This window comes from Macrobrachium rosenbergii, chromosome 23 (assembly GCF_040412425.1).
Source record: "Macrobrachium rosenbergii isolate ZJJX-2024 chromosome 23, ASM4041242v1, whole genome shotgun sequence".
NCBI classification, from domain to species: domain Eukaryota; kingdom Metazoa; phylum Arthropoda; class Malacostraca; order Decapoda; family Palaemonidae; genus Macrobrachium; species Macrobrachium rosenbergii.
Genome location: NC_089763.1, coordinates 53,391,045 through 53,418,038, shown reverse-complemented (window position 1 = coordinate 53,418,038; position 26,994 = coordinate 53,391,045). Strand labels below are relative to the sequence as shown.

The 26,994-nt window shown below is 43.1% G+C and overlaps 2 protein-coding genes across 4 annotated transcripts in view; one reads left to right on the top strand and one right to left on the bottom strand.

The window, feature by feature from the left end:
* Positions 1–23,262, bottom strand: part of LOC136851637 (major facilitator superfamily domain-containing protein 3-like) — a 59,199-nt gene extending 35,937 nt beyond the window's left edge. Inside the window, exon 1 of one of the 2 annotated variants that reach the window (XM_067126034.1) lies at positions 22,971–23,262. The gene's annotated coding sequence lies outside the window, so the exon portion shown is untranslated. The remainder of the gene's footprint in view (positions 1–22,970) is intronic. The other variant, XM_067126035.1, reaches the window with a different exon arrangement.
* A 3,412-nt stretch (positions 23,263–26,674) lies between these two features.
* The window catches only part of LOC136851636 (BTB/POZ domain-containing protein 6-like), a 173,808-nt gene continuing 173,488 nt past the window's right edge, over positions 26,675–26,994 (top strand). Inside the window, exon 1 of one of the 2 annotated variants that reach the window (XM_067126032.1) lies at positions 26,675–26,943. The gene's annotated coding sequence lies outside the window, so the exon portion shown is untranslated. The remainder of the gene's footprint in view (positions 26,944–26,994) is intronic. The other variant, XM_067126033.1, reaches the window with a different exon arrangement.

The following is a 26,994-nucleotide window of genomic DNA, read 5'->3' as shown; positions in this document are numbered from 1 at the left end:
TGTAATTATTTGGTAAGTATAATAAAACTATTTTATTATAAAAATGTCATTTTTATGTAAGTAACTTACCAAATAATTACATAGCTGAATCCCACATTGATAGGAGGTGGGATCATGGACATATACTACCCAAAAACCCTCACAGATGGAAGAGAATTTGAAAGAGAAAAGTTAGTTAGCATTGTGAAACACTTGTTGTAACCCTACCTGGTGAGGGAGCTACAGCAGGTACTCTGGTCGGAGCTCCTCTCGAACTGTAGTGGCATGGCAGTAGAGCCAAGGGTTGTCTCTACTTTAGTGGGGGCTTTGCAATGTAGGATAGAATCGCAGGTTGCCAAAGCTACCAATCCAATAAACATTATATATAAATATATATATATATATATATATATATATATATATATATATATATATATATATATATATATATATATATATATATATATATATATATATATATATCAGAAATTATATGTTCGGGTTATATATATATATAGAAATATATATATATATAATATATTTATAGGTTTTTATAAAATCAATAATAATAGTTTATTTATATTAAATAGGTTTTCTTATGATTTTTACGATTATATATATATATATATTATACGGAATATATATATATATATATATATATATATATATATATATATATATATATATATATATATATATATATATATATATATATACATATATATATATATATACATATATATATATATATATATATATATATATATATATATATATATATATATATATATATATATATATATATATATATATATACCTGTATATATTTTCATGATGTTGCCTTGTAATAAGTATATCCTCCTATAATTTTGATATATTTACTCTCTGTTTATCATGTGTTATATGTAATAGTAATAATTATTGAAATATATGTAGTGTAGTGTCAGATCTCACAAGAGCTAGTGATTTAGATAACTTAACAGCGTAATTTAGAATTAATAATATCTTTCTTGACAAAGTGTAGTAGCGGGAGAGAGAGAGATTTGAGTTTTAGACCAGATGTGTCATCTGTCATCAATTCAGATAAAAGAGCGCTGACAGGTTGGGAATAAAAATCGCTGCTTCGTTCTGAAAACCAACTCGGGTTTATTGTTTTGTTTTAAAAACATGCCCGTCATGATTAGCCAGTAGAAATCTGTTTGATCATGTTAGATTTCTGTAAAAGCTTTGTCTCATATGAGAAGAAGATGAATGTTTCATAATGTTACATACATGGCTCTGGTCACATATGTCCTTTTGAGAGTAACAGGTCTCGATCAATTACGTCACCTTTCTTCTTCTAGAACTTGTTATCTTGTCCCCAAAATGCCTTAATGAAGTCATCTTATTGTTTTAATTTCCTACTGTAATCCTCAGATTTATCCATTCTAATTTAGAGACCATTCAGTCTGGTTCTCTGTCTCTCTCTCTCTCTCTCTCTCTCTCTCTCATTCTTCAAAAGAGAGTAACTATTAAAGTAAAATATTTGTGGTCACTGGTATTAAAAATAGCTTTGAGATCTGAGTGTAGGAAAAGTGTATAGATTTGGAAGGCACCAGACAAAAAAGTGTTTTGTGAATATAAAGCGGCTGCAAAGGAGTTTACAAAGGTTTTCACAAGCTTGTGTAAAGTAAAGTGAATTTTACTTATTATTACCATGGTATAATAAGGTATATTAGGGAAATTTTTGCCTAAGTGAAATTATTATTGATAAAAATCTTTTGTGTATTTTTGTGTGTTCTTGTGCTGGCAATCTCTTGATTTTTATTGGTGATATAATATTTTTTGATAAAATAAGGTTTTACTTATATTTACCTGGTAATTTAATATAGCATGTTTATTTAATTTTCATTTATTAACTCGATTTTCTTATAAACACTTAGGTGATCCCTTACCAGTTTAATTTTACTAGGTAACAAGGAACTTGATCCCAACAATGTTCTGGATTTAATTTGTTTTAATGCCCACTTGACATGAGAGGGGAGGTGTTGCGGGAGTAATAGTAAACTTTTCAGATTAATTCTGATTAAAAATTTTATTTTATCATAATAATATTTTTTTACTTATAGATGTTTTAAAAACAGTTACATATAGCTGATTGGCACCTTTAGTGAATAGGACCATGTCAGCCACATACAAATTGTTAGAAATCAAAACATGAATTTTAGTTTTTACCTTGAAGGATTGCTGCCTCAACAGTTACTGCCTCTGTAGTCTGTTTATCCTTTATTGTATTGACAGGATATAAAGGATCCGGGTGTCAGATATAATCTGTTAGTTTTTCATGTGATTACAACGCCGTGACGGATCAAGACTTAGAATGCCAGTCTTCATTCTTATTGTTATGAGAGTTACCAAATTAACAATGAGGGATCACCTTTATCACCATAATATTAAAAATTAAAAATTAAAAACTTTCAACCACAAAATTAAAAAGATTGTAGGTAATCCTAAACCATCAAACATAGTTATACAGACGATATAACCAAACCCATATTTCCAACATCAAGGAGAAAATGTTAGTCGGATAGATTGCCCTCTTTCTCCTCACCCACCACCGTGTCAGTAAATCACTAAAGGCCCTAAGGTACTGCCATTGTCAAAATCTGTCTTCAATTCTGACAAAATGTAGAATACAATATTTTGCATTGAGAGATTGTGCCTGAAATAAAGATATAGCTACAGCTCTTATCTCATGTGCTCACATATCAGAATTAAATGTCTGAGTCCTGACAATTCACATGGGCTAGGAAATAATCTTCTTAAGAAGAAAGCAAGAGCATTCTTGGAAAGTGGTCTTGTCGGGGTCACAGAACACCACAAGTTCTCCCCAAGATCACCTGATTTTTGTTCGGTGAATATAGAACTTTAAGGCTCTCACCGGGCACAACAATCTCTTGTTCTCCTTCTCCCACAAGATCTGAAAGGCTCTTAATGCTGAAAGATAGGCCATGGTCTGTTCAAACTTTGGCAAGAACCTAAGAGAGGAAGAACATACAGCTTTTCCTTGAGCGAAACCAAAGTTTTGTCCAAGGCATGAACCTCACTCACCCTCCTGGCTGTTACAGAATACAAACGCTAGAAAATAGTTTTTTTAGTGAAGTTTCTCAACGAGACATTTGCCACTGGCAATTGATCTGAACTCCATTTAAGAACGATGTCCAAATTCCATGCTATTTGTTTAGGAACTTTCGCTCCATGTATTAAAAGACTTAAGTAAAGGTAGATCCTGATTGTTCGAGATGTCTAGACCTCTGTGCTTAACCGACTCTCCATTCTCGATTTCTAACTTTTAATTGTGCTCAAAGACAATATTTTGTCCTTATAAAGGGATAGCAAGAACATTTGGCCCTCATTTGATTTAGAGAGCTTTTAGAAGACGAAAGTCCATGTCTGATTGCACCAGTTCTAAACTGATTCCATCTTGCCTGGTATAAGCATTTTTAGACTTTTTTGTGTTTAAGCTATGCAAAATAGGCTTTGAAAAAGTGTTTCTTCCTGAGGAGTCGCCGACAGTCTGCAGGCGCATTTTGGCAAGTTCTGATGGAACTCAGGAAGTGGGGTTGTCTGAGTAGATCCCCCAAAACACGGGGTAGGATCCTCGGAAAATGTCAACAGATGAAGATCTGGGAAAAATCCCTCGATGGCCAGAATGGAACAATTAGTGTCATCTTGGCCACTACTGTTGTTGTTGTTCCTGAACACTTTCCAAAACCTTCCTGATAATCTTTGAAAGGTGGAAAAGGCTAAAGTTCCAGGCAAGTTCAATCATTGTCATTGCATCCACCCAAAGTGCCTTGTCGTCCGGATCTGGGGAGCAATATACGGGTGGCGTTTTGTTCTGTCTGTTGAACAGGTGAATCCAACAAGTAGACAGATTCCACAACTGTTTGCAAAATGGATGTAAGGTCCATTCCATGGGCAAGACTTGGTTTCTTCAATCTTAAGAGATTAGCCTGTTACATTCCTCATACTTTATGAACCTGGTCAATAACGAAGCAGACCTCCTTCTTCCACACTCTAAAAGTTCCTTGGTCTTCTGATACAGGGAGAAGGAATGAGTGCCCCTGCTTTTTTTTATATAAGCAAGAGCTGTCATTGTCCAACTGAACTAGAATTACCTTTGGATTTACCTTTTGTTGAAATTGCAGATCAAGGAGATGTAGATGCAGTTCTTTCACATTTAAGGCAGTTCATTTCTGTTCTTCCTGCCACTGGCTCCAACAGACTTGTTGTCTAAAGTATCATTTCACCCCTGATCATCTGCTGACAAGAGTGTGAGGTCTGTTCTTAATATAAAGAGAAATTCCTCTCTAGTCTTTTCTGAATTCCACCAGACCAGCTCCTTCTTGATCCGATCTGAGATCTTTGAAAAGAAAGGAAGGGCTGGGTTTTATGTGGCCATTTCTTGTAGATAAAACTGCAGAGGCCTCATCTTGAGTCTCCCCAGTTTTTGAACCTCCATGACTAAGTCCCCAGCAAGCTCATCCACTGTCTGGCTGAGCAAACCTCGCGATGTAGAAAGTCGTCTATGATTAGACAAGACTCTACTCAAATCTTGATGGAGAAGCCCAGAACCAGAGAGTCCATCCTCACTCCCAAATAAACTATCTGTTGTGATGGTGAGAGGGACATCGGAGCATTGACTAGTAGACCTAGTTTTTATGAGAGATAATGTCAATTTCATTAGGAATAAAACACATTTGGCTTTGGAGTTGTGCTTTCCATAAGCCAGTCATCCAGATACATTGACATCCTTTTCATATAAATGAAGATTTTGCCAAAATGACAGAACTTTGTAAACACTTGAGGTGCAGTTGACAGTCCAAAACAAAGAGCTCTGAACTGGAATACTTTGCCTTGGAAAACAAAACCTCAAAATCTTTGATTCCTGATGGATTAACATCAATCATTTCCTGGATTTTTCAACAACCATCCAGTCTCTCGGTTGAAGAGATTTAACATTTATGTCGTTTCCATCGAAAATTTCGTTTTTTTTACAAAACGCTCAATGCGCCACGCGTAGAACTGGCCTCCAACCTCAGAAATTCTTTCAAAACTAAAAAGAGACGGTTTAAAACCCGAGAGCATGGGGTCTATATTAGTGGCTTGTTTCTTAGTAGTGCTTTATATATGAAAAACTTGAGAGTCATTGGAGTACGCAAAAAATGACTGAGGTCCGACAACGGGGCTTTTGTTGGAATGGGATGGAATATTTTCCCATATAAATCACCTGTAAGGTCCAAGGATCTTGAACCTTTAGCCAGGCTTTGACTCCAAGAACGACTGGAGTCTGGCACCTACTGCTGTGTGGAGGACAACAATCATTTCTTCTGTTGAATATTGAAGGTATTCAAGATTTATTTCATTTTCCCACGGAATTGGAAAGGGCCTAGAAGCAGACTTTTCCTTGAACGCCTTGGAAGTGTCTGAAAACACCGGGTTTTGGCGAAGTTGCTTCAGGAGTAGCCTTCTTCGGTTTCTTTGCTGACTGAGCCAAAAGGTCCTGTGTTGCTTTTTGCATGAGAGCTTCAGCACTGTTTTAACTAATCCTTCGGGAACAAGTGGTTTACAAAGGGGCAAAGAGGAGAGCAGATTTCATGTGGATACACTCCTTCGCCAAAAAGAGCACCAGAGTTGTAGCTTCAGAACTCAGTTTTTGTAATACCGGTTATAAAGGCACTATCGCATACCAAAATTTTGTCTATGCAGTCAACTTTGACTCTCAAGTGAAATGGCCAAAAACGCATCCGAAAGTAAAATCTTTGACTTTCCTAGCCAGAGCCGCCACTGACCCAATCAAGGAAACTGATGTCTCCACAACAGCGATTTAAAATATTTTTGAGAAGATGATCCAACTCCGACCACGTGAAGAAGATCTTCGCTGACTGAAGACTCAGAAATTCTTGAATCCATTTTGACTGGAGAAGTTTGAGCCGAGGCAGACACACCCAACAGAAAAGTTTTATAGTATGAAAATGTGCGCAATGAGCCAATCTGGAGGGTGGAAGACAAAAAATAACTTGCCTTGGTTGTCTGAGAGCCAGGTATTAATTTTGATAGCCTTTTGGCCGAAATTGCCAATACTAGGCGTGTAAAAGGAGCTGGATCCGAGGCATTGTCCTCTTAAACTCGCAATCTGGTCAATGCCGGAGTCGAAGGCTTAAAAGAGTCCTAGTCTAGTAATATTCACGAAAACTTGAGTTTTTCAATAACCAGAAGATTTCTCAATGATTTCTGAATGTCCTCTTCCATTTAAAACATTTTTTTCATCTTCCTCTTCTTCAGAAGACACAGGAGACAATTTTCAGGAACTGTTTTGAACGTTTTGACAATTTGTTGGAATACCAAAATCATTGCAATTTATGCCAATATGTGGAAAAAATAACTCATTGCTTGAAGTTTTGCTCACATGAATCCGCCAGGTATACAATTATAGCTGAAGTGGCGCCGCCAACAGAACGTGGCGAATCCGAGCCAGAGAAGAATATGATAATGGATGATTTTTTCACTGGTGCATGATGGTTGCATACTAAGACTTCAGGCAATGTCAAAGGAAGTGTCTCCCAAAGGTGCTCTCTTAGCATCGAAACCAAAAAGAACTGAATAAGATCCGTCAATTTGTCCGTGAACTTGAGCTAACAAAACGGGATCTTGTTGACACGGTAGTAGAGGAGGAGTCTGCGGCGAAGCTGGACGAGATGTAGACACTCCTGGAAGGAAATCACGCTTATTACTAGCAACTCTCTGATATGCCAGGTTCCTTCCAGGAAGGGGCGGATCCACTGAAGAGGAGGAGGAAAAGCTTCAGGATCCTCCCAGAAGCTACAGCCCGCTTGCATGATCCGTCAACATCTTTTCTTAGGAATCGCATCAGGAGAGATCAAGACCTCTTGAGAGGGCGAGAAGAATGTAGCGCCCAATCTCGAGGAGGAGTCAAAGAATCAGCACCACTAGAAGACACATCCCCAGCAGCCTTTTCTATGGCGAGAGAAGCATTCTGGGATTGCACAACAGGAATACTTGTGGGGGCGACTGCTGGGAGCAAGCCCCACTTGCCTCCCTTCCACGACATGCCCTCTCCCTGAACCAGGGGAGTGGACAGAGGTCTAGACCTGGGAGAACGATCATCTGAACAGACACCATCTCCACTAACACTTCACTTGAGGAGCCAACTTTTCAATGGCTTGGATAACCATCAGTCTGTGATGGACACAGGGAAAGCACTGCTGAAAATTTAGTGTCCATCTGGACTTTTAACTCTGACAGGTGATAGGGCTGGGGATCAACAGGGTCGGACAAAGGAGAGTTAGCAGAGAGGGGTTAACAGATTGAATTACCTGCCCTACAGACTTAGCAGATGATGACCTCTCGAAGCTTTCCTAACTCTGTCCTTTCTAACTTTCGTAGATATTTCTCTAAGGCTGACCATTCATCCGTTGTTAGCTGCATACATTCCTCACATGTATTCTCTAAATTACAAAATTTAGCATGACATGAAGAGCAAACTGAATGGTTTTTCTGATGTGCCGGGTGGTGGCAATCGAGTCCTACAGCCTAAGCACAATACCTATACTGAGATCCAGAATCAGACATATTGTACCCAATGAATTAATTCAACCACAAATTGCTTGTCTGCTAGCAAAAACCACCAAGAAATACTTGGCTGATAACTTGCAGACAAAAAATTCAACCAAGAACGCCCACCGTGAACCGGTCTCTCGGCAGAAAACTTAATGGGTTCTAGAACATTGTTGGGATAGTTCCTTGTTACCTATAGAGGGCGCTGGTAGAGGGATCACCTAGGTGTTTATTGCGCTAGCGAAATTTAAAATTCTGGAGTGTCCAGAGACACAGCTATTATGTAACTACCAGGTAAGTTCCATAAGCCTTAAAGTTCCAGGATGTTTAGCATTTTAAGGTGCTTGTAATAATTTAACATTGCATACTTGATTTCAGCAACATTTATTAAGATTTTCTTTTCAAATCCCTTTTGATAGTTTAATTTTACTTGATTAACAGCTTCATAAATTAAACATGCTGTGATTTAATTTGTTTCTGTAATTTAACTCAAGAATTAATTAAATTTTTGTGTTCTTGGAAGTAAGGTAAATTTTTGAGAGGATTTGATTAAAATTTTGGATTTAACAATAAATTTTTGTATTTAATGTTTTTAAAACAGTGTTCCATTTATTGACCATGTGAATGATTAACAAAACTGATAAACCTAAAACTTTAGTTTTGCTGAAGTGAATTAAGACCAGAAAAGTTGTTTGATGGAGGATGCCCTTTATTTTGGTACGCCTTCTTAATTATTGATACCCGAGCAAACTTTTGATATACTTAGTTTGATTTTTCGTGATTAATGAGATTTTAAGGGATCACTGTAGACTTTTAGAGTACTCAGTAAACCGGATTATTGTTATGAGAATATGGCTGTTAAGTGAGGACTTTTTTAATTTTGTGATTAGTTCCATTGTAATAACCAGGTACTTGGTATGCATTGTGACAATAGTATATATACATATTATCCATATATATAGAGTTGACCAATGATGACTTGCCACTGTTGGGCTGGCTGCTCCTGTCGTGTTTAAAAGGGGTTCTGCCTGCCTGAACCTTCTGAAAAGAGGACGAGGAAAAAAATCGCTGCAAAATCGTCAAAAATCATAAGAAAACCATTACTTTAATGCTCTGCTTGGGGTGAAAACGATGTAAACTCATTATTATTGAGTTTTACATCAAAAACCTTCAAATTATGATTATTCTGCCACCAGGACCATATTTCTTCGTTGAGATCCTCGATAGCGTTGTAATCCCGAACATGGGCAAGCTCCGGAGAGAAATTTCTGATGAACATATTTGAAAGAGCTATTCAAGCCTGAACGCAGAGTGAACCCTGAATTGGAAAATCATCTGCCTGTATATATATATATATATATATATGTGCTGTATTGGATTGGTCCCTTCAGTGAATAGGCTTGGAAATTAAATCTTCAAGTCCATCATAAGCATGAGGAGTTGCCCTAAGAGGGGTTGAACTTACAGTAGGCCATTTCCATCATCACCTGATTTCAGGGAAACTATACTGTTCTAGCCCCAGCATATTCATGACTGGTCTCCACCCATAAGAGACTTAAGCTATAAGAGCCATTTCTGTTCAAACTTTGGCTGGCTGGTTTCAGATCAACCAACTGTCCACAGCAACCCTAAAAATCGAGCATGAGACTTCTTGCTGTAGTGCGGACATCCTTCACAGAAAAAGTTCCTACAGTACAGTATATCTTAGTTTAACCAGACCACTGAGCTGGTTAGGGGAGGCTGAGGCTAGGCCTGAAGGATTAGACTTAATTTACGGGCTAAGAACCTACATCCACTAGCAATGGGTCTACAGCTTATTGTGAATCTGAACCACATTATGCCCGAAAGTGAATTTCTATCACCAGAAATACCTCCCACCTTCTTCTTGCAGCATCGGAGAGGAACGCTGGGCCAACAGTGTGCCAGTCGAAAGCTCTTCCCCTTCTCCAAAGAAGAACCTTTCCCCCTTTACAATTGGCATCAACAGAATACAAACGCATCAAGTCGGTGCAGTCCCCTTCTTCACGAGAGCAAAGATCTTGAGACTCCTGTGGCCGAAACTCCTTGCAAGCTGGGACTTCCATGCACAGAGTGAAAGCCTGACCCAGGGCCTGGGGCAGTGGAATCTACCGCCAGTTCTTTCCACTCATTAATTTCGGTCATTTTCAGTATTTCTAACTTTTGTCCTAAACAAAGCCCATCCACCAGCCTCTAGCAAGAAATTTGGAGAGACTTGTCCTAAGCAAAGTCCAGTTCCGCAGGGTCATTGCTGACTCGGACCCCACGGACCTGGAGAAGCAAGAAAGACTGGCATCCCTTCGCTTCAGGACCAGGTTAGCCCACAGGTTTACTGTCTGGTGGGCGAGGTAGGAGATGGCCCTACCTCCACACTGGCACAGTCTCCCGAAAGCAAAGTCCTCCCCGGGTACGATAGCGCCCAAGGAAGCAGCCACCTTGGATACTGTGAAGGACCACAGATCCAGCCAGGAGACTGCCAGGAAGGCCACCATGGTGGTGGCTTCCAGGGTTGCAGCCTCTTGCTGAGAGAGGGAGAAACTCTCTGCAGTAAGCGGCTGCAACGAGAGACCCGGATCTAGACGAACCAGGTCTGGGTCAACCTGTTTAGGCGGCAATGACCTCTCCAATGGTGTGTAGAAACACTTCTGGCAAGGCAGAGGAGGGGGGGAAGTAGCTTGTCCGAGTGGTTCAATCAGAGAGAATTGTCCTGCCCAGACACAAGACTTTTCACCTGATCGAGTACCCTCAGCAAGTGTGGACCACGGCAGCCCCATCAAAGCCTTGGGTTCCTTCTTTGGTCCCCAGTAGGATTCAAGGCATGACAGACGATTCACAGACGAGGCCATGGTCCCTTGCCCGAGGTCATTTTGCTGACGAATTCAGCGCAATTACCTCACCAAATGTCCTGTGTATCTCGGGGGTGTCCGCATCCTGGGGAAGAGTACCCTCGAGTCCTTACAGGGTGTGGTCCTCCCAATCTACTTTCCCTGCAGGAGGGAGAACCTCAGCAGACCCCCGTGATCCTTCCTGCACCACGTGGGCATAAGACCTGGCCGAACCAAGGACCAAGCCAGGCACGTACGCCCCCGAGGTAGAACTCTGGGGAGACAATTTGCCAGAGTTCTTCCTGTCCAACTCGCACCCCCTGGAAGGAGCCCAGGAGTTAGAGGGGACAGGTGAGGAGGATCAGGCGCTCCCACTGGCCTTGCTGGCAGAACCAACAGGGACAGCGGACGAGCCAGGCTGGCAGTGCCGACGCGGCCAGGGACTGGGAGGAGTCGAGCGCGCAGCTGGCTGGTGCGAACCTGCACTGTCCTCTGGACGCGCCCCAGCCTTCTTCGAGGCCGAAACCTCTCGGGAAGACTGAGCAGGGGACCTCTTCTCTGCTTCTCCAGGTGTCCGGACTTGAGGGACCAGTGCACCTTGGTACTAGAAGAAGCACCAGCAGGAAGAGTCGGGGCACCTGCATGCCCGGACTCTTTCTCTCGTCCTCGCGCCCGAGCCTTTACGGAGAGAGGTTTCTCCCATACCAGACTAGGGTACTCGGATCTCCTTAGAAACCAGGGTACTCGGAGCGACTCGCAAGTGAGTGTCTGACATGGACCCGCTGGCCTTAGAAGCAGGCTTCTTCAGCACAGCAGGGGGAGTGCGAACCGTGGTCTGCACACCCTCAGTTCCCAATACGACTGACCCGGGGGTCAATGCAGCGGTTCCCTGATCTGTGGATCGGGAAGAGCCAACGAGAGATCCCACAGCCTTCCCTGTGGAAAGAGGCAGTCCCTTTGAGGTCTTGGTGCGAGACTTCTGGGAGGCAGGCTGCTTCTTCTTCCTTGGCTGGGGAGCCTCAGAAGGAGAAGAGGAAGAAGAGGCAGCCAACGACAATGACAACAACGAAGACGAAGACAACGGCACCTTCCTCGATCTCTTCTTCAACTTATTCTTTACCATCTTCCTCAGGATCGTAGTCAAGTCCCCAAACCATGGAGGAGCAGCAGAAGACACAGGAGCAACTAAGGGAGCCACGGAAGCAGGCGCAACCAGGGGGGCCATGGAAACAGGCGCAACCAGGGGAGCCACGGAAGCAGGCACAACCCGGATAGTGGAGACGGTGCTCGGGCCAGTGGCTACCGGGGCAGATACAGCAATGCGGGAGCCAGGACAGTCCAGGGACAAAGCCAGGGTCGGAGGCACGGGTGGCACATGGGGAGCCAGGCCGGGCAAGTGTCAGGGAAGTGAGGATGCCGGAACCGTGGTCAATAATGAGCATGGGTCAGCAACAGGAGCAAGCATAGTCATGTAAGGCACCGACGACGTCACCATGTGTGAGGGGCCAGGCAGGGACAACGGGGCCAGGAACCCAGGAGGAAGCGGCACAGAGTGGAATGTGGCAGATGCGGCTGGAACCTGGGTGTCGAGGTGCAAGGCCATCATCACAGGCAGCTTGCCGAAAGACTACATGGTGGCAGTCGTGGTGGTGGAAGCAGTGGTGGAAGTGGTGGCTGTGTGGGTCATCACCAGAGAGTCAGACAAGTGTGATACCAGGCCCTCCAGTGACGGCATGCCAGGCAGACCCAGGCACAGCCAGGCAGATGCCAGATCGGGTACCTGGCCAACAGAGGATGCTTCCACACCCAAACCTGAGGACAAAGTCAGGTCAAAAAGGGAAGCCTCTACTCGCTCCGGGGGAAGAAATTCACCCCTGGAGCGAGGAGAAGCCCCAGAGAGGATGCCCTGACCAACTGCTCCCCCGCGGCCTTCCACACCTGATGAAACGAATGAGGAAAGGGAGGGGGAGCCCTCACCGAGGGAGAGGCAGCCAGAAGGGGAAGCTTGCTGGGAGGGAGAAATGATCCCGACAGATCAGCCACCACAGGAATCGTCGGGGTGTGTTACCCTCAGATGATTCCTTGGTGGGTTTCCAACGGTAGTGTCTTCTCCCTTCAAACTTCCTCCACTGCTCAAGAGACCAGGAACAACACTTGCTACAAGGCGAAGCGCGCGAACACACACGTCCTCCTGCAAGTGGGGCAGAGGCGCGGTGGGTCCGTCTCAACTCTAGATCTAAAAGTATGGCATTTCTTGCCTCCTACCCCAGGACACACATGCTGGGGGTAGGAGGGCTTCAAGGGCTTATCAACATTCATACTTGAAACAAAAAGGAAAGTTTCCAACGGGAAAAGCTCAACAGTCAGGCAGAGAGCGAGAGAAACAATGTCCGCAGTCTACAACGGCCGAAAGCAAATTGAAATGTTTACATCCGGGCAGGTGGTATTCCCGCCTCCCGGACAGTAGTTAACTGCCTAACCACCTTGTTCGAAAGTTCAACGGCCGTTTCCAGCTGACGCTGAAACTAATTCCTAATGTAAAGGACCGACGGTTTGTATTTCATGTCAGAACAACTGGAATGTTTACATCCGGGCAGGTGGGTATCCCTGCCTACCTAACAGTAGTTACTGCCTAACTGCCTTGTTCAAGAGTTTAATGGCTGTGTCCAGCTTTGCCGTAAGTAATTCTTAATGTAAAGGACCGATGGTTTGTATATCGTGTCGGAACAACTGGAATGTTCACATCTGGGCAGGCAGGTATTCCCACCTACCTATTGGTAGTTACTATCTAACCACCTTGTTCAAGAGTTTAACAGCCGTTTCCAGCTTTGCTGTAAGTAAATCCTAACGTAAAGGACCAATGGTTTGAATATCATGATTTCTTCAATCCTCATCAGATAACTACAGCAAGTTATGGAAAATGATTAACACAATGCAAATCCACAAGTGAATGAAAGTACAGTAAACACCCCGTATTCACGGAGTCACCTATTTGTGGATTTCTCTGTGGAACGTATATATACATTATTCGCCAGAAATTCGCCCATTTGCGGTATTTTTCACTGAGAAATGTTCACTAATTACGGTATTTTCATGTCAATTTCATGACTAAATGCACTTTTTGTGATAAAGCTAATAAAATATCACAAAATTTGAAAGTAAATTGTATTTTTCCTAACCTGAGGTCCTTTTTATTAGGAATTACTTTCAGCATAGGCTGCAAACAGCTGTTAAACTCTTGAGCAAGGTGGCTAGGCAGTAACTACTGTACTATCAGGTAGGCGGGAATACCTGCCTGCCTGGATGTAAACATTCCAGTTTGCCTTTCGGTCCAGGTTCAGATTGAGGGGTGGCATGAGGCAGGCATAATATGTAATGTAAAGGACCTCATGTTTGTATGGTTAGGAAAAATACAATTTACTTTCAAAAATTGTGATTTGTTCCGACACAATATACAAACCGTCGGTCCTTTACATTAGGAAGACTCACTGGTTGGAGGGAGGAATCTGAGTGAGTCTCCTGAACTGACTGGAGTTCTGCACACCTGGGCTACTGTCCCTGGTCGAAAGAGTGAGGGGGAGTATTGTGCCTCTGACATATTGATCGGAGTGTAGGAACTGCAAGATCAAATGTCAGATACTGGACCTTTTCGCATCAGTGAGGAAATGTAACTCCTACGAAATATGCTGGAAGGATCTAGGGTCGGAGGCAGTAAGGAAAAGCTGAGATAGGGTTCCCTTATTGCCAGTCGCTCCTTCCTCCCCATGATTCTAGAAGAAAAATAGAACGGGTCCTCGATGTGTAGTCTTACTGCATCAGCACCAGATCCAGCACGTGTTGGTTCGAGTCCTATTCTCATCCCGAAGGAGGAGAAGTAGGAGGATGGGGAAGGAGGAGGAAGAGAGGCCAGTCATTCTCAGTATCCTTCTCACTTCCAGAACCAACACCTTAGGTGAGATGCAACTTGTCCTCTTGAAGGAGCTGTATAAGAAAACACAACTTGTTGAGCAGCCACCATAGGGCCAACGAAAAAAGGTTCCAAGGGCCTGTGGGCAAGACCACAGGAAGACAAGAGTGCAGTCTAAGAGACCACGTCTTGCTTCCAGACCAACAGAAACTTCCGGAATGCAAGGGATGGACCAAGCCATTGACTTCCTGTGCTCTCAGGTGAAAGTAATGTATCATCGCTGCCAGCTGCCGAGTACCTCCTTTCGATCGCTTACACGAAGCCAGAGAAAGATGAGTTTTTAGGCAATTCTTCCTTGGGAGAGATAGTACCAGCTGAAAATGTCGACGACTTCCAGGTTAGGAATGTCAAGCCTTTTTGGAAAGTACCTAATAGGACAATGTAACGAATGATCTGGATCACTGACACAAAGTCCAAGGAGGAGGGGAACAAGAAGGACTTGAACCCGACAATAAGTGCCGATGGATACAGAGTCCACTTACGACATCCGAGAAGGAGTCGAGGTATTGATCCCCATCCCTGCTCTTCCATCTTCTAGGCCAAGGCCAGAACAAGATGAGAGATGGTCCTAAGAGGGCACATCTCTATCTGATGACTCTCGTAAGGGAGCGTGCAAAGCACGGGACAGGAACCCTAATTGAGAGTCATATGACTCCCAGGGAACAGTTCCCTGGGACAGCACAACTGAAGAAGCTTCTTGTCCGTAGCCAAGTCTTGACTGAGGAGAAGATGGCTACTTCAGATATAAGACTAGGTCGCAAGGGCCTACGTTCTTCACAAATGAAAGGTAGAGAAGCAACCCTCGGTGGAGAAGACGAGGAAGTCCAGACTTGAAGAGCGACTCTGACCTGAGGAGAAGTTTCGTCAATGACACCCATCAGCAAAGACAGATCCAGTCCCTGGACAGTGTTGCAGAGGACTTCAAGAGGTATCCAGCTATATCCATTGCCGCTCAGCGAGAAAGCCTGTGCTTGCAAGGAAAGCTGGAAGGTCTCTCAGTCCTGAACACACAGGGATGTACTGCCTGAAGAACTGCTTTTTGTGTTGCTGCTACAGGAGGTTGGGTAAAGCAAAACCCTTCTCAATGCCTCGGCTATCAGGTCGGACAAAAGGCAAAGTATTCCAGCATTTATCTGTAACTTGGGGTGAGCAATGCTTGTGAACCCCTAGCAAAACAGACAAATACGGAGGGAAAAATGTAGATATCAATTTTTTCCCAAAAAAGACAGCATGCCTCACCATAGCAGCCACTGGGTCTGGTGCAGAGGAGCGAGAAAAACTATTGACTTGTTGTGCACGGAGGCCACAAAAGATGGTAGGGATTTCTCAGTCGAGCAGTCTTTTCATGAATCTTTGTGAAGAAAAGAGAGAGCAGCATGTTCCGTCTTGATCACTCATACCCAAGGCCAAGCTCGCCTACCAATACATCCCCACCTTGGGAATGCATCTGGCTAATTGAGCTGTCGAGTGTGCTAGAGAACACTCAAGTACCTGCAAATGTCGACAGATGAAACAGGAGGAAAAAATTACTACCTCTTGTTTGTCGAGAAATGCTACTACAGTAGTTTTGTTGTTCAACGAAACCACTGAGTGTCGCAAAACTCATTCTGAATTCTCGGAAGGCCAAAAGGCTGCCTTGAGCCAAGGATGGTGGTGAGAACGTACTAATTGTCTCGGTCACACACCTTCAAGACAAGGTCTTACAGGTGTGCGCCTATTCCTCAACTGGTGAATCTGTAAGTAGACACATGATGTGAGGGGAATATGCAAGCATATTCGAAGGTTCCTTCAATCAAGCATTAGCCTAACTCTTTCCTCATACTTCAAAGAGGAAAGAAGGATGGAGGAATGGAAGCAGACCTCCATTCTTCAACATGGGGAACCTTCTGCAAGATGACAGGATACTGAGAAAATTAGCTCTAGCCAGGCTGGCGATTCCCAAATCGGGAGCAAGGGAGAGGAAGCGGGATGGAAATTTGTGTGAAAGAATTATCGAGACCTAAGGGAAATAGATACTTCTCCTGAAGGAATCTATTCCCAGGTCTCTGCAATGTCGCTGCCAGCTCCAGAGACTCGATAAGCATCATTTCATCCATGCATCAGCAGTAGGTGAACTTCTTCCTGGTCAATACTTCTTTCTCTCTTCCCTTCTTCCCTCCTCCCTTATGAAAAAGAGGGTGGAAAGAGACACAGTTATGTGAACTTTCCTAAAAGGGAGGAAGTGGGCTATGTGTTCCGCAATCTTCTTCCGAAGCCTGGACTTCTTAGGAGTTGAGGGGGGCTGGCTTGAATTCAAGGTCGAGTCGAGATGACTAAGACCCAAAGGTCTTGGCCATTGCCCAAAGGACAAGGTAGTGCCCTGGTATGAACCTTGATTACCGAGGTATCTGGCAAATCTCTGAAAGAGAAATACAGAACCATAAAGGTTTGTTCCTAAAGGTCGAGCCAACTCGGGACTTACTAAACCGGAGATCTGAATTGGGACAAAGTCCTTCTTAGCACCAGAATTGCCTACAGAACTGCAGTCAGCAAGACCCTCCGAGGCAAGAATTTGTATTCTGTCGAGGCAGGGGAGAAGCTTGGTGTCTCGGCCTAAATGAACTCCTTGTCTGAAGAAAAGAATCCATCTGGACGAGAACGCTCTCGGAAGCCAAGACCGCGGCGGTCCCCGACACTCTCGGCCCCTCGAGAACTGCAATGGTTGCGAGTGATGAAGATTATTCATTGAGGGAGCCATGGTCCCGTCCCGGGGATCCTCGCGCTGACGAATCTGCGACGAAGTTCTCCGAAAAAACAAGGGCGATCGCAACTTGAAGAGGAAGACCCTTGCTGTTTCCGAAGAGTGAAACTCCTGTACCTCTCCCCTTGGAGGAAGACCTTGACATATCCCACGAAACCCTCCTCGGCTACCTGGTTGTATTACGAGAGAATTGGGGACCAACACCCAAAACATGCCAGGCAGCCGAACTCCGAAGATAAGTTCATTGGAGCTCTCTCTGTCCATCTCGCGCCTCTCAGAACAACCGAGAGGAAAAGAGAACAGGTGAGGAGAAAGAGTAACCCTACCTGTCCTGCCAGTAAGACCAGCAGGAGATGCGGACCATAAGCGATAATCAACCAAAGGAGATTACTGCCACACGGGGGAAGAAGAGCACTTGAGCTGTGCCAAAGGGCTTTCCTGGGAAAAGAAAAAGTTCACTCGAACAGAGCTGAGACCCCGATTCGGAAATACCTGAATGGGGCTGAGCCGAGACACACCAAACCAAGCCGATCACGCCAACGGGGTGAGCTGAGCCGAGCCAAGCCAGTCTCGCAAGCGTGATCAGGGGCTGGGCAGGGCGGGCAAGCTGACCGAGCCGTTCACACAATCGGTACTGGACAGGACGGAACTCGCCTGCCGTGAACTAGCGCTAGTTTCCCGAATTCTAAACTCCTTCGAGGCCAAGGCCCTTCGAGAAGAAGGTTCAAAGGGGAATTCTGTGTCTGCTATCCTGCATGTTCGAACCCTAAGGTTCAAGACACAAGGATGAAGCCCGGCCAAGCAACCGAAGCAGCTGGTGGACAGTATCGAGACACCTGACGTCTCAGCACCCAGACACCTAGTGTCTCAACACTTTCTCCCGTCCTGTGCCTCTCGTCAGGAGAGCGCTCGTGATTCTCAGAATTCGAGCGACCCACGAGACTCCAAAAATCGGGAGCAGCTGTTTTCGATTTCCTAAGAAATCGAAAAGAGCCAGACATGGAACCAGTCTTAGACGCAGACTTCCAAGACTGGCAATGAGGGCACTATCTCTCGAGGTCACACTCTCACAGCTCCCAAAACGCCAGACCCCACAGGAAAATGTGAGTTGGTTCCCGCCCGAGGGCAGGAAGAGCCAACGAGAGAAACTTGTCTCCCGGAAGAGAGTCAGTCCCTTAGAAATTCCGCAGGACTCCCAAAGGGAATTTCTTGATTGCTTCTTCTGGTGTTCGAACCAATAGGATCAAGACACCAGACTGGGAACCTGACCGAGCACTGGTAAGCACTTGGGGAGCACTTGTGGTATTGGCAGGAAGAGCTGAGACACCTGGGTGCCTTGGCCCTTTCTCTCGCACTGCTCCCAAACTGGGCCGGGGAGAGTACTCTTCAGACCAGATCAGGATACAGTACTCGATATTCCATAGAATCTCGAGCACTCGGAGCGGCTCGCGAATGAGCACCCGAAGCAGCCCCCATCTTAGAGGCGGAAATTCTAGGACTGGGAACGGAATCGCAAATTGAGGTCTGCACGCCTGCGGCTCCCAAAACACAAAACCCAGGGGTATGCGAATCGGTTTCCTAACCCGGAAGGTCGGGAAGAGCGAATGAGAGACCCACTGCCTCCTCAGAAGGAGGCAGTCCCTAGACGTCCAAGGGCATCAAGGGTAAAGAAGCAGCCTTCCTCTCCTTCGGCCGATGGAGGTCTGTCCAGATTCCAGGACCCCCTTGGACCTCGGGAGAGGAAGGGAATAGGCAGCAGAAGACAAAATCGAAGACAAGTTGAAGAAGACAGCGGCTACTTCCACAGGGTGACTTCCTTCACCTTCACTCCAACATCTTTTACAGGCTGGTGGACACGAAACATCATAACCTCCAGGGCAGCTAGCCAGGAACACAATGGAAGTGGCCCAGGACATGACCACCAGGAGAAGCAGCAGGCACGATCAGGACAGCCGATGCAGGAGCTACGGCAGTGGTTCGGAAGGCAGGAACTACCGCAACGGCCAGGAACGTCACTTCCATGGGGTGACTTCCTTCACCTTCACGCCGACATCTTCCAAAGGATGGTGGACATCGTAACCTCCAGGGCAGCTAGACAGGAACACAGCGGAAGCGGTCCAGGCACGACCACCAGGAGAAGCAGCAGGCATGTTCAGGACAGCCAATGCAGGAGCTACAGAAGCGGTTCGGAAGGCAGAAGCTGCAGCAACGGCCAGGAACGTCACATGAAAGTCACCAGCAGCAACAGGAACGATCAGGATGGCTGCGGCAGGAGACCAGGAAGAGCAGCCCAGAGACTATCGTCGAGTTAACAGGAGCATAACGCAGGAAAACAGCAGGAGCAGATGAAACACGGATACGCCAGAGGCAGTGCCACATTATACATGAAGGCCAGCAATGACAGCAATCTATCCACATCAGCGGGAACAGAGTCAGAACGATCCTGACGTGGAACTATGTCATCTAACCAGGTACTGTGGTCGATCCCAAAGCAACACTGAATGAACTTCGGGACTCCTTCATGCAAGATATCCCCTGAGATATCCAGCCAACTACTGCTGTGTCTGCGATGATCACTGTCAACCTGAAAAAAAAAGCAAAGATTATCAGAGAGAGAGACTCCTCTAGCTATGAGGGGAACTGCCATGCACAGCAAGAGGAGGTACCCTAGAAGAGGTCGCCCACCCCCCCATCACAGCCTTCGCCCAACGAGCAAGTGAAGAGGGCGAAGGAGACAGATCTCTACCACGACACCCGCAACCTTCCACCACCTGCGCAACCCTCTAAGCACAGGCGGCGAAAACAACACTCAGCACAAGTAGGGAGGAAGAAGTCATGCCCTTGTACACGGAGGGTGGTAGCTCAAGAAGGGAAGCAAACTCTTACGTCCTGATCAATGTAGGAGAGCGAAAATATTATGTCCCAGTCTAATACCTCCGAACGTACAGGGGAGCACCTTCAGTATCTAAATAAAGGGCTACTGGAAGAGAGGCATTACCACTCGGTTACGCTTCTCTAAATATGCCCTTGGCCGTCAAACCCAAGACACAGTGCAGGGGAACAACGGCTTAGGCAAGGTTATCACAAATCGTGGGTTTGTATTAATAAATATCAAACACACGTAATATATACAAAAATACATTAAGATCCCACCGGGATAATAAGAGCTTAACGACAGTCAGGCAGAGATCCGAAACCACGTCTGCAACACATGACGGCCAAAAGCAAACTGGAATGTTTACATCTGGGCATGCTGGTATTCCTGCCTACCTGGCGGCAGTTACTGCCCAACCACCTTGCTCAAGAGTTTAACGGCCGTTTCCAGCCTACAATGAAAGTAATTCCAAATGTCAAGGACCAACAGTTTGTATATCGTGTCGGAACAAACTCAGGTACAGTATAAGCATTTTTTTTAGATTTTTTTGTGTCTGAACTATTAAAATAGGCAGTTCTAAGTGTTTTTGGAGGGGATTTTAAGTATTCATGGATTTGAGCTATTCGCGGGGGAGTGTGGTACGCATCCCCCAAGAATACGGAGGGTTTACTGTATGTCATACAATGTTCACCAAGATGAACACACTCGTGAGCACCTAAGGTGTTGTGCTAATCCAAAACACAGCTTTGACTTGTAAACTGCCTCATCACAGGAAACAGAGGTACTTCCTGGAGGACTGATAGATGGTACCTGAAAATATGCAACCTTCAGACCTCCCAAAAGCATGGAGTTGCCCTCAGTGATGGAATACAACATGAAACGAGTTGTTTCCACCTTCAACCAAGTCTACAGCACAAACTCATTCAACAAGGAGAGATTGATAACTAGTCTCCAACTCCAACCCCCAGCTGATTTCACCCTTTTTCCTACCCACCATTATCCCTGTGGTAAGGAGCAGTTGCTATTATGTATCTTCTCCAACTACCTAAAACACCTTCCTCCACTAAACCCCTCTCCTCTAAATACTCCTCCACTTCATCACCCCATCTAATCCTTTACCTCCCTCTTGATCTCCTCACCATAACTGGGACCCAAGCCCTCTTCACTCCATCCTCCTCACTCATCCTTGTTACATGCTCATGCCAGCTCTATCTTGATCTCTTATCATACAAGCTTCCAGCCGCTCATTCCATGAGATCCCCAAAATTCACCTTCCTTCTTAATGCCCAACAGATCTTTATTTTAGTTTAGGTAATTCTATATATTTGCTCCGTGCCTGTTTTTACCTTTTCAACTAGTTTTTTCTACACTTTTAGGGGTTCTGATACTGGCGGTGCATCTGTTTGTTGTCAGCCAAATGGAATGTCCCTTCGCCGTGTTTAGTACTGGCCCAGGGGGGGTTGGGTACCCATACGTTAACAAGTTATTGCACTTGCCAGACAGGATATGAACCGTTCGAAACAGATGTACCCGTGCTCTGTCTTGTGAAGATCGGGATGGAAACCCCTTGTTGGATGGACTTCAGGGGTTAATTACAGGTTAATTAGACTCGAGCGCCAATAATGAAAGACAAATTCATAATTAACAACCAAAAAACCATAGAAAGAGTCAAGTTATAGTGCCATCGGCGACGCAGAGCTACCCTATAGTTCTACCTTAGTTTATTTGGTATTCTTTTGTCACACTACCCCTGCCACCTCTCTCAACTTTCCCCAAGCTGCATTTATTCAAAAAAGCCCAAAGAAAAAATGCCAAGTGGGAGGCAACCCCAACTCCCAAGCCCACCAAGTTTAAAGGACCATTTCCAGTCTCAATGAGACATACTCATGTATGAAAGGCAATGGTTTGTATTTCTGCATAAAGAGACATTCATTTCAATAAAATACCTGAATTTTGTTTTGGCACTAAAAGTCATTGCTTTAGAACTACCTGCAAGTGCATCATCTCCCTTTCTAGATCCATTTGTGTTCTGAAGTCCCTGCTATCATCGGGAACTTGACATACAAAGTGAGCCTGTTGTCTGAACAAACCCACTGACTTTGCTTCCCAGAACTTCATCATATATTGCTTTTCTTTAAATAACTTTTATTTCAGCCACTATTATGCAATATTTAACGTCTTAATACTGGTGGTGGTTTCACCTTAATGATTATAATCTGTATATTCCTTAGCTATTAAATATAACAAGTGCCACTTTTTTAAACTTCCCAGTGAGTGTCTTTCTATTACTTCTGTCCCTTGCAAGTCTCCGTTTCATTTTGAAAAGCTGTTCTGTTCGTCTAACATATTCCTTCATTCCCATTTAGTCCTCATTATCCCAATTTTGCTTTGGTATTTTAAAATGATCATGCCTTAGGTATTTAATATTTTGCTAAGAGGTTCACTGATCTTTGCTTAACTTAGAGCACTTCTTTGTTTATATAGTAGGTTTGGTGTTGATTACAGCCCATGTCTCAGTTTGTTACTGTAATTATTACTGAATGTGTTTATAATTACCATGGGCAAGTTTTCTTATTGCTCTGTTCATGTTATTTTGTGACAGAATTTTGACACAATGTTGGGTTATGAGATTTAGCCTAGTCAGGAATGTATCTCTGCTGAAACATGTCTCTGATCTGCTTTTAAGCTGCCCACAACCAGTGGAATTAGCCAAGGGTGAGCAACTCTTATGCACTTTTAATTACCATAGTTCCTGACTGTAGTCCCCCACCAACCATTGTTTAAAGGATAGCCTATTGAAAGAACAATGATGATGGAAGACAGCTTACAATTTCAAAATTCCTGCCACTATCCCTTTCGGCTACGCTATCATACGCTAGTAAAAAATAGTTGTCACTTAGGCAAAGCGAATTATGGAAACTTATTGTTGGGTAATACAATACGTACCTTAAATTACGATTCACGAAAAAAGAATATGCTTTGTTAAGCCTTCTAGCCTATAACATCTCAGCTAAATTAGCCTAGGCTGCGTTGACTTCTGACAGCATTGGGGACCTTCATGAGACAACACGGCTGGGATTTTCAGTCCACAAAAATGCATCTAAGTCGGTATATTTCTATAAATGTCATTGGACTGTGAAAATAACGCCGATCATACCCTAAAGCCCGGACGGTTTGTTGACAATTCACAATTTTGCCCTCTCCGTGGATTCTTCTTCTTTCCTTTATGTGCTTCGTTTTCATAACACAACCATGACGAGCACTAATCAAGCTTTCATTTCACATTTTAATCTTCCCTCTTGATTACCTCATCTTCTAACTAGTACTCTTCTTAGTATATTTATGTATTTATTAATATACTTGGCAAAAAATAACTATCCCCTGTCGGAAAAACACTGACGAACTTATTACACCCAACTAAAAAAATAAACCTAGTTTAAATCTAGATAGACCTTGATTTTCACTCACATTTTGATTATTTTTGTTTCTCAATGTTCGTACGTTTCGAAATTTTTAATTGTTTTTAATTATGTTAGTTTGCATGAATTTGTGTATTTTCAAAGACCTATGGAATCTTATCTTAATAATATTATGTTAATTCATTCTGTATGCAGTTTCACAACTTTTTCTTACAACAGCTTGAAAATGACTCGAGAGATCACTAAAGATAGTTGAAACGTTACGGCATTATCAATTATATGGACCCTGTATGTTTTTAAGTGCATCATCTCGTTAATAATAATAATAATAATAATAATAATAATAATAATAATAATAATAATAATAATAATAATAATAATAATAATAATAATAATAATAATAATAATAATAATAATATATGAAGATAACAGACCCTCTTTCAAGCATGTTTTGTTAAAGAGAATGGCAGCATCAGTGGAATTGATTTTATATGTGGTCTTCTCAATTCTTTTTATTATTTTTTCTCGTCAGGGCTGATATTTGCTAATAGCTGGCCGATGTTCGTAGCCTGGACAAGGAATTGGTTTCTAGAAATATTAATTTTATATATTTATTAGATAACAGAAATGGAAGTTAAAAGTGGCGTTTGGTCACCGTAGAGTTTCCGGAAATCAGGCGACCAAACGCCACTTTTAACTTTCATTTCTTTTATGCAATAAAAGTAACATTTCAAGAAATCTGTTCTTTACCCAGACTATGAACATCGGCCAGTTATTAGCAAATATCAGCCCTGACGAGAAGAAAATAATAAGAAGAATTGAGAAGACCACATATAAAATCAACTCCCCTGATGCTGCCATTCTCTTTAACAAAACAACAACATAACAACAACAACAACAATAATAATAATAATAATAATAATAATAATAATAATAATAATTATTATTATTATTATTATTATTATTATTATTATTATTATTATTATTATTATTATTATTATTATTATAACAAAAATGGCCATCTGGATGTTGTTGAGTTCATATTGCAGTTTTTCCATCTCCCATTTGAGTTTATGGTAGCAGGTAAATTATATTACAGCTGTCTAAAGTTCATTTATTCCTTGAAGTTTTGGTATTTCTCTGCAATTTACAGGAAGCCGAAACAAAGCCAGGAATACAATTATGTCACATTGTTACCCGCAAGAGTGCTTACTGACATTTTAAACGTGTGTGTGTTTTTTTTAGTTGGCTGTCGAAACTTGGGGGTGGGGGAGCCCTTCCTATTGGATGGAAGCGGAATGAGTTAGGCTCTCAGGGCATGCTGCCTTGAAGCAGTGAGCAGCTGAAGGGTTATCCCTGGTGTGTGCCTTGTTCTCCTGATTGAGACAGGGAGAAGAAGGGTCTCCTCGGTCATGTTTAGCAACGGTTTACACCGAGGATAGCGAGGGCCTCCTTATATTGGAGGCGGAGATGGTCGTTACCATTGTCCGAAATTTTAGCTCTGACGCACTAGTTCTGAATTGAGATGTTAGTTGACTCACGATAATCTGGCCGAAGGGTTTTTTATTGTTATATTACAAAATTAGACTATTTAAATGTAACAAACACTGAATCAACGGACCACTAGGTCCACAACAAAGTATTCAATTCAAATACAAGAAAATTTCGCGACATCGACCCAAAAAGGCTACAGTTATATATTTACGTTACTTCTATCTCATTAAGCAATGCCTTGGATAAACTTTAACCACGTCAAGACGCGGATGACAAAAATACAAAGATATTACATAAGCACACCATATGAACCAGCTCTTGGTTGACAAATTGCGAGGTGTACGAGACTCATTCCTGTTGCTTGTCGTGGTGTCCCCGACTCCCCGATAAAAGACGGAGCGCACCTCTGCATGGTCCATTGACACCTCATATTGCTAATCAAATTATTTACATTGGTTAATTTATCAAAAATTACATTTGAAACGCTTAAAAGAGACACATTCTAATACTCAAGATATTACTTATACAAGCAACCTGCCTGGCTGACACTAACACTTCTCGAACACATTTAGAGACAAATGAGAACCACGAACTCGCCCCCGCTTCCCCTTTCTGTTCCATATCCTGAACGTTGTGAAGGATTGTCGGGAAAAAACAGATCCAATTTTTTCACGACAATCATCATCCTGGACGGCGACATCAACCATCCCTGCCTCCTATATAAGGAGACTCTCGCCATCCCCCACTGGCAACTCTTCCTGAACGTGATCCAGTAGACCCTTCTTCTCCCTACCACCATCAGGAAAACGGCAAGGAGCACCCCTGAGATAATGTCTCAGCTGGCAGCTACTGTAAGGCAGCATGCCCTTCGATCAGAACTCCCGGGGCCTGACACCTGGCCAATCAGCACCTTCAGCGCTCGGCCAAAATCTCCTGAATGGATCATTCGGCTCCTAACCAATAGGAAGAACCCGTCCCCTACCCCTACATGGTTTCGACAGCCAACCAAAAAATGCCTAAAATCTCTGTTAACCTGCTGGCGGGTATAAAATGTGACATAATTGTACCCATGGCTTCATTCGTCTTTATGTAAATGGTAGAGAGAACATCGGGAACGCCAAGGAATAAACGAACTTTGTATACCTATTGTATAATTCACCTGCTACTGCAAAGAAACTCATTCGGGAGATTGATAAACAAACTCAACGGCATAAAGACGGCAATTTTTTTAATGGAGTCTGTTTGAAAGAGGGTCTTCATCCGAAAGAATAATAATAATAATAATAATAATAATAATAATAATAATAATAATAATAATAATAATAATAATAATAATAATAATAATGAAAAGGCTTGTGATAATGCAAAAAAAGTAACACAGAAGCACATTTAGGTCTCATACTCTAGTACATAATGAAAACAAAATATTGAAAGAGGAAGAAAAAAAATTTTTAAGTCCTGAAGACGCAAGTAGTGCATTAAAAAAAAAAAAAAAACTCTCCACTGCACTAGAATGCCTACAAAGAAAATGAATCTTTGTGACAGAACATATCAGGGGAATAAGATATCATCATAGCCAACAGCTGTCTTGCTTTTAAGAAATATCAACAAAATCAGAAAGAACCCAAATGAAAACACAGTGGATTCGTTTAATAACTGTAATACAAAGGAAATAACAAAAAACGGAAACCATTGCAAAAAAAATTAAGCCACACGAGCCGTTACAGAGGAAATGTTGCCTCTTACTACAACTATCCTGTCAATAACTTTGAGAAATTGGAACTCGCAACGAATTTATGAAAAATTTAGCCTATGGTATTACAGAGACAATAAACTTAAACAAGCACAAACAAACGAATAATAGAATGAGCAAGGGATCCGTTTCAAAAGAAAACTCCTCCTACTACAACTACTAATAGTTAGTGGTCAACACAAAACCGAAGAGAGCAAATCCCTGTAGGAACGACGCTGGTTGATCGTTGATATTTTGATATCGTCATACTAAGGTAAATACTTAAGCTATATATATTTTCCAGATTGATTATCTTGTGTTTTAT